The sequence below is a fragment of the Stegodyphus dumicola genome, chromosome 2 (assembly GCF_044657685.1).
Source record: "Stegodyphus dumicola isolate Sdum_Otavi_A_Nest chromosome 2, ASM4465768v1".
Lineage (NCBI taxonomy): Eukaryota > Metazoa > Arthropoda > Arachnida > Araneae > Eresidae > Stegodyphus > Stegodyphus dumicola.
In genome coordinates, this window is record NC_140769.1 from 8,136,056 (window position 1) to 8,145,066 (window position 9,011).

The window sequence follows — 9,011 nt, forward strand, 5'->3', positions numbered from 1 at the left end:
TTAATACGAGGACACAGATCTGAAAACTCATTGCGAAATTTAAGTGTGAAATTAAAAGGTAAGAACTTATTAATGGAAATTCGTATTTCTGTTTTTAATTTGATAGAAAGTTTCGTCTATTTCACTACGAATAAGGATTCTTTGCCAATTGATTTTTCGCATTTATTAATTTTTAATTAATGTATGTTCACATTACAAGAAATTCCAAGAAAATTCCAAGAATGGTTGAAAGGGCTGACGCACTGGATACAAAATTAGCGGACATTTATTCTACAGGTGCGGGAAGATATTGTTTAAACTTTATTTTATATGTTTACTGTACCTAATAGTAATAATAGTAAACTTCTGTGCTGTGTCTTCTCTTATCTTAATTTGCTGTATTATTCGCTCAGAATATCATTTATGAAATTACTTCTACTCAAAATGTAAGATCATTAATGAATTGAATAGATATATTACCAATTAAAATTTCTGAATGCAATAACAATGCTATGGGGTGAAACGCCTTTTTACAATTTGATTCAGGTATTTTTTATTTAATGTTTAAACAATATTTTGCATACATCTTCATTTAATAAATAAGCTTATCTGTCTGCACCATCAGATAGAGCAGAAAAGATCTTTTCAAAGAAACTTGTATGAAAATTGTAATTTAATTTCTTGTTAGGCAAATTTTTGAAAATCGCTTTATTTTTTAGACTGCTTATGATTTTAAGATTTCATCATCTCAAAACGTATCAGATACAAAGTTTTGAAATTTTCACAGATTATGAAACAAAATTTTGCCTTCTTTTAAAGCAAGAATGTTAAAAAAAAATAAAAATAGAGCGATTTTATTTTCTTTAATGTATTGTATTCGAAAGCGTTTTCAATTTGCCGATTTCATGCACTTAATTACAAAATTTGCCATTCTTGGTGCACTTAACCCATTAGCCGCTGGTGTTGCGTTGATGCAACGGTCAAAACAAACGCGTATATAAATACAACTACCTAAGATATTTTATACCAGCAGATGATTTTATGTAGGGAATATTATGAAGATTATTTCTGTAAAAAATGTTTTCCTTCAACAATCATTTTGTTTATAATAATTAATCTCATACTTTAAGTAAAATTTAAGCAAAATTTTCGACCGGGTATTTTTGCCGAAAATATTTAACGGAAGAATCGCCGTCTTTATGAGTGATCTATTTTTAGTCAAGGTCACCATTTATCAGAACATTACATCCGTCAGATGTTTATATTTGTGTTGGGAAGCAAGGGAAAACAGGTGTTGCGCTGACGCAACGTCAGCAGGAAACAGGTAGTCAATCTGCTTTTTCACTCATTCTTTTCGATGTTCTGGTTGTTTAAAAATGTCTAGAGCGAGGTATCTTACATTAAAAGAAGCCTTTCAAAGATTTTTAGATGAAGAAACAGATGATGATAATGTTAATAATGACCAGAATGAAACTGATATTTTTGTTGTTCCCCCAGAAATTGCAGAAACTAGTGGCAATGTTTGAATGGCAATGTTTTAAATAATGATAATGATATTTTACCAAATGATATTGCTGGGGAAGTCGAAATTCAGGTAAGAAGTAAGTTTCAGCATTCTAAAAGCAGTTATAGTCATACTAAAAAGTTTAAAAAGCAGAAGATTGAAATCTTGAAGTGGATAAAAAAGGAACTGTTAGTTATGTCTCAGGAAGAACATGAAAGAGATAGAAGATAAATTATAAAAGACAAAATACAAGGTAAAAGTAGTGCACAGATTTTCGATTTTCGTTTTGGCTTAGACATTTACTCTCTTCTCGTTGAACAGACAAATATATACGCTCAGAAAAAAAAAAAAAAAAAAAAAAAAACAGAATCAATTGCATCTGAAGCCTATATGAGAAGATTTATTGGAATATTATTGCTTACAGGATATTATTCTTTACCTCAAGAAAAAATGTATTGGTTTTTTGATAAGGACATTTCTGTTCCTGTTGTACGAGAATCGATATCACGTTTGCAGTACAGGAATATGAAGCAGAATTTGCATTTGAGAATAGTCAAATTGACAATACTGATAAATTATATGAGGTAAGACCGTATTTAAACTTACTAAATATCACCACTTTTTACTACTGGAAATATAAAGTCTCTTTTAGATTTCAGACGCGAGAATGCATTATTCCTTTTGCAAACTCCCATTGAGAGTGTAGAATTAGCCAGAAATAGATCAGCAACAGAAAGTCCTAGTAAATTCAGCATTCGAAAACCATTGCATGGAGATAGTAGACATTTTATCGTAAAGTCCGTTGATAACAAAAGACTTTATTGTAAGGAGTACCATAGCCAGACAGTTTATAGATGCAAAGTATGTAATGTAGCTCTACATCATGATTGTAATCAAGCTTTTCATGCTTGAATCTTTCAATTGAAATAATCTGTGTTTATAAAAGAAATACAATGTATATTTTAATATTAAATTAATTACAAGTAAAGTGATTTGTAGATTTATAAAACGTTATACAGCTAAAAAGTAATCCTGCGCTCCACTCAAAAGAAACATCACACGAGTACAATCCTACTCACTAAACATTCGTAGTCTTATTCGTTATCTTTTTAAATTTTCAATGTAAATTTATGTTATAAATGCTTAATTTAATATTTTTTATTATTTTCATGAGAAACGAAGCATTCCTTGTAGTTTTGGAGGTTAATGGGTTAATATCAAACTGGCGATATTCAACTTTCATTTGAGCTGCAAGTAAAATATTCCTTGTAACAATGTTATGCCATCCACTGAATATTCAAAGCGATTTCTTCTTTCTGTGAATGACATTCAGTTATTTTTTCTTGTTCAAAAGTTTTCATATAATTTATTGCTTGTGTTTTATAAATGACTAAAAATATCATCATTGATAATATGTAGTTGAGATTAAAAAGCTGAAAATGCAATACAATTAAAAAACAGTTTTAATGCAAGAACGTTTTTATTTAAAGTGAATATGGTAATTAGTGCAAGAAGGTTACTGGTTATTCAATTATGGCAAAGCACATGAGGGCTATCTGCCTAAAGGAAGGGATGCCTTCGTGGAGGACTTTCTAAGGCAAACTGTTCGTATACACGTTACATATGGGTAAAACCATGAAAACGCCCATGCAACCGGTCCGTTCGCGGGATTCAAACAGAACTACCAGCGTCTTTACCGCTCGGCCGCTGGTGGGCGGCAATAAAAGAAGAAATAATTTATTATATAGTTTAATGAAAACAATAGACAAAGTGATTCAATTTACAGAATTCGTCTACAAGTGTATGTTGCGAATAATAAAAACATTGGGCGCCTAATTAATGAAATCTGTAAATTTAATTGTCAAATGTATAAACCATTATCTTTTTTAATTTATTTTGCATACTCCGTGCTTTTATTATTCTAAAAAAGTCGTTAATGATTCTAATAAAGTATAATATTTAATCTATTAATTCAGAGATATTATATCATAAATTATATTTCTCTTTCTATAGCATTAATTATTACACCTATTTTGAAAAAGCGTATTATGTAAAAACCTTTCTTTTTATCTAATTTTTAGCAAAAGTTCTTTTTTTATGTATCAATGTTTTTAACTTTGCATTTAAATTATCCTATTTATGAAAGTATTTGAAGTATGTTAAGTGTTGATTTCTGGAACATGATTTTGTAATATTAATAAAATTGTTAAAATAATTATAATTTTTCAAGCAATTTATCTACAACTTGTATCAATAAATGATTAGAGTATTTTTGGAGTTGAGTAAATTTATATATAAGCCATATAGAAGTATAAATATAGAATTTGACAAATTGTTCAAGTTTATAATACATACATATAAAAGTTTTATGTATGCTACCCTGGTCTAAAGGCACATCCAGATAACAAGTGTAATGCTTTCCAGTCTCTCATCAGTTTCACTAGAATATTGGTCTCCACTAATTGATATGTTGATCATTGAGGCAAGAGTTAGATTATTATGTGGATGTACGCCATGTGATCAAAAGTGTGTACATCGAATTCTGGACTTGTGGATTCACATTTTTTATTAAATTCCTACTATTAGCTCACAGTGTCCCTGTATTTTGTTCAAAATTTTCAATTCAATTTCATTGCAGTTATATTTGTTCAAAAATTCAAATTTAATAAAATACCTTTTATTCATTCACTCAAGTTCAAATACATTTTTTTAAACTTGTAGCGGATGACACTTCATATTAATGCAGCTTTTTCCCATATCAAAGTCAATTCTTACTTATTTATTCTTGTTTATCGGAACGAAAGATATGCTGTTTTTATTCGCATTACAGCTCAATTCATTTATCATATAAAAATAATATAAAACGCAGCTACGGTACTGTGAACGAAAAATGCTACCCTTAATGCTATCATGGGCCACAACAGTACATAAAGATGCGAGGTAGCACTGTAGATTATGCAGTAATATATCTAGGACGAAAACTTTTCGTAGCAGGTTAAGCATATGTAGCCTTGAGTCATGTGAAATCATTAGATGGAATATTAATTGAAGAACTGGACTGCCTTGCAATAAAGCATTACAAGAGATGGATAGAATGAGAAATTATAGACCATCATCAGCTTCATAAATTAGGAACAAAAGAGTTAATGTTAATAAGGTAACTAAAATACAATTTTTCTTTGTTGACCTAAGTAGGAACTGACTTTAAATTTTTTTATATATCACTTGTTCTGCTTGTTTTCATAATTCTGTGGAACATATTCAACTTTCAGTCATTTCATTATATAGGATATTAAATGAATTAATGCAATTACACATGTATGTAATGTAAGTAATGCGCTGTATAAATACATGCGCATTGAAAGTGATGTAATACAGTAATGAAGAAGAAATTTAAACTATATATAAAATATATAAATATAGTGAACGAAAATATTAAATATGTACTGAACTGCTTTTTACTTTGCATTCCTTTCTCTCTCTCTCTCTCTCTCTATATATATATATGTATATATATGTAAGTATTATATTTCCTAATAAAGAGTTTTTTATGTATTACTTCTTTTCATTTATATTTAAATTACTTTGCTCATGGAAATTATTATAATTCTGCAGTTATTTTAATGATTGCTATTCAGGTTTAAACAATAAATAAAGTGCATAAGAGTTTTCAGCAGAATTGTGAAAAATGTTTAAAGTTTTTGTCTTACATACGTGATCTAATCCATGTTGCTTCACCTAGAAATTCTTTATGATTATTTAGTAGTAGTTTGTGTTTAAAGTTTACTTAATTTTGTACATATGAAACTAAGAATCAGCATATATAAAATCAATTCATAGTCTAAAATTGTACATACATTTTTATATACTTCTAATGATCCAGGTACAGGACTTCGTATGCATATAACTTTCTCTAGAGTAAAAATGTTAAGTCAAATGAAGATTTTAAGCTGTATATAATTTAAAAAATATTACGTTTTGAAATAAAATATCAGACATATCTTTCCTCTATTATTCGTGTAATATGTGAAGTTAAAAAGAATAGCATGAGAATATTTTATGGTAACATATTTTTTGAATCTATATATTGCATATAAAGCTGAACAATTGTGAAATATGAGCTAAAATGGCTATCTGACTGGAACTCAAGTAAGATTTTTTTTAAATGAAAAGTATAATTTAATACTAATAATTATTAATAATATATGAATAAGTCCACCAACGGAAAATGAATATTAAAAAGGCAATTAATCTTTTTTTTCCATTTAAAAATTGTAATTTGTGACTGATTATATATACTTCATAGCATTTTTCATTGAAAAATTTGATTCCATCCATATACCCAACTATATAAAATCATGTAACTGTAGGTTCAAAATTTATTTTTAAGACTACTCTTGAAACAGAAATAAAAGCCTTAAATCTTAAAATCATGCTTCAGCCAGTAAAATAACATAATCAGAAAATGCCTACTAACAATTTGCAATACACTGGTTTCATCCTATATAAGACAATTTATCACACCTTAAAAGAGTAAATAAAACTATCTGAAGTGTGTCATTTCACTCGAAGATCGTAGGATGTACTCCACGCCTTAAAAGAATGAACGTGACACTTTTAACAGTTGGGAAAAAAATTATACTAAAGTGAATTTTCACGCGGAGGATGTTGGTTTCATTGTGGTTTAAGGCTGGAGTGGGATGTCACTCATTCAGAAAGAGTCATATTCGAAAGAGTCAAATATGACTCTTTCGAATTTAGTGAGATTTTTTTATATAATGTTGCTGTCACTTTCGCAGATAAATCCTGTTATTCCTTAAAAAAGATAGAGTTATAATTAGTAACCTCAAATTTCATAAATTATAAATTAAGAAATTAGAGAAAAACTTGTTTTTACAATTACGCACAGTACTTTTGTAAGTGTCGGGCAAAAGAATATTTTTTAATGGTGGGCACTAGCCATTTTAGGCTTTGGGCACAACTAAGACCAGAAGCGCTGGTCATTCTATTACGACGCCTCTTATTAGACGACCACCGTTACTTCCTATGAAGGGAAATACAATTTATATTCACGAGTTTTCGGGATTCGAACCGGAGCTCTTCGGTACGGAAGTCAGAATCAATAACCACTTTTCCACCTGGGCTGTTAACTTTTATGAATATTAAAATACCTGTTATAGATAAACCTGAACCAGCCAAACTTTAACATTTGCTTCCCAAAACTATTTGTCTAAATTCAAACTATGCCGGAAAAAGTTGTTGTATGATGAAAAAATTTACATGATCTTTCCCTTTTATGTTAAGTGTTAACAGCAATAATACATTGAAAACAAGATTCAACAATCAGTTTATTTAGGTTTCAGATTCAGCAGAAGAAACTTCAAAAATGCAATAAGGTATTATAGAAAGCATTTATGTGAATGTCATCCAATAATGTAAAAATTTACACATTAAATGTTACTTCATGACATGCTATAGTAGCAATAACCTACATCAAAGAAGAAATAAGCTCACTTCACATTTATCACACACTTCTCAGCTAAACTACTGCTAGTTATTACTGCTAATTTTTAAACACTACTACTATTACTAGTTCTAATACTGGCAGTTAAAATTACAGGAATAATAATACATTGAAAACAAGATTCAACAATCAGTTTATTTAGGTTCCAGATTCATTAGAAGAAACTTAGAAAAGAAAATAAGGTATTATAGAAAGCATTTATGTGACTGTTATCCAATAATGTAAAAATTTACACATTAAATGTTACTTCATGACATGCTGTAGTAGCAATAATCTACATCAAAGAAGAAATAAGCTCACGTCACATTTATCACACACTTCTCAGCTAAACTACTGCTAGTTATTACTGCCAATTTTTAAACACTACTATTATTACTAGTTCTAATACTGGCAGATAAAATGCATTTCAAAAGCAAATTTTGTAGTCAAAATATTAAATTTTTCATAATAAAAGCATGTTTAAAAATTTATCAACTTCTGATATTACAGCATTGCAACTAATAAACTTAGGTTATTTATTCTTTCATGGAGAATGAAGGCAGAAGCTGAAAATAATTTTAAGCTGTTTAAACTTTTGTTAAAACGAATTAAACTTTGAAATAAAACATGCTTATCAATGCAGTTTCTATTTCTCCATGTTTCATTTAACTGAAATGATACAATAATAATATTATATAAATCTTTAGCCAAAGTTATAATTTTTTTTATTTAAAAAGAGTTTTAAATTAAAAAAAGGTTTTAAATTAAAAAAAAAGTTTTTAAATTTATTTTACATCATTTTTACTGAAAGCACATTATATAACTCTTTCAAATTAAAATCTAAAACGTCGAAATTCATTCATAGCAATTTTATAAACTATAAATAAAGATGGAAAAATAGATTCAGAAAAACAAAAGCAAAACTGCAGAATAAAAATTTCTCTTTGCCTCTAATGTATAAAAGCTGTAAATATTTTTATAAAATTTTTTTTAAAAAATAAAGAACAATAATTTACTGTATAACACAGCTCGGTCTTTTTTCATCTGTATGTTCCATTTTGGGGTAAGTTGACTGGACTGGCAAAGATTTTCTTCGTCTTTTCACTGCTGCTTCCAGATCAAATGAAATACCTACCTGGGTCAACATAGTTTTAAAGATTTGCAGGATATTGATATTTTCCTTTGCTGAAGACTCCACAAAAGCGTAGTTCCAGTCTATGTTAACAATAGATTCTGTAATGTCCTTTGGCACAGCTCTGGCGCTGTTCAAATCAATTTTGTTGCCAACGACCACAACGGGAACACGTTCTTCCACTTGTCGAATCTCTAGTATGAGGTCCCTAAGATCTGACACCATATTAAAAGTCTCCATGTTGTCAATTGAATAGACCAAAATGAAAGCATCGCTGGTTCTGATAGCCATCTTTTTCATCTCCGTAAATTGGTAGGATCCACTCGTATCAAGTATATTTAAAGTTAAACTAGTTCCTGAGATATCGTATTTCCTGTAGTACATATCCTCAATTGTTGGTTTGTGGTGTAAGGGACACCTTTCATAGAGGAACTGCTCGACAATAGCAGTTTTTCCTACGCAAGCATCACCCATAATTACAACTTTTAGATGATCGTTTGTCCCCTTTGCCATATCTTTCGTATTCATAATTGATAGTTTGCGAGAAACAAACATAATAAATATTCTTCGTTTTTCTGGATATTTTGGATATTTACCTGCAAAACATAAAAAACAGCCTGTATACTATAATGAACTAGTGATGAAATAAAGCTGTAATTTTAAATGATTTAATAGGTTTTGTGTAATTTTTATACTAATAAGCAATACATATAAAAGCTAACATAAAGTTAAATGCAAATATCTTATACCCATTTGAAGGACATTAAAATTATGCATATGAAACTCTGAATGAAAAATTAGCTCAGGCTTATAGCCTTTGCTACATTAAAAAAATAAAAATGCATAAACACAACATTGTACCCATATTTTATTTTTATACACTCCTATTATGA

At 29.0% G+C, this 9,011-nt stretch overlaps 1 pseudogene; it reads right to left on the bottom strand.

The window, feature by feature from the left end:
• Positions 1–7,839: 7,839 nt before the first annotated feature.
• On the bottom strand, positions 7,840–8,700 carry LOC118186039 (ras-related protein Rap1 pseudogene; annotated as a pseudogene).
• Positions 8,701–9,011: the final 311 nt, after the last annotated feature.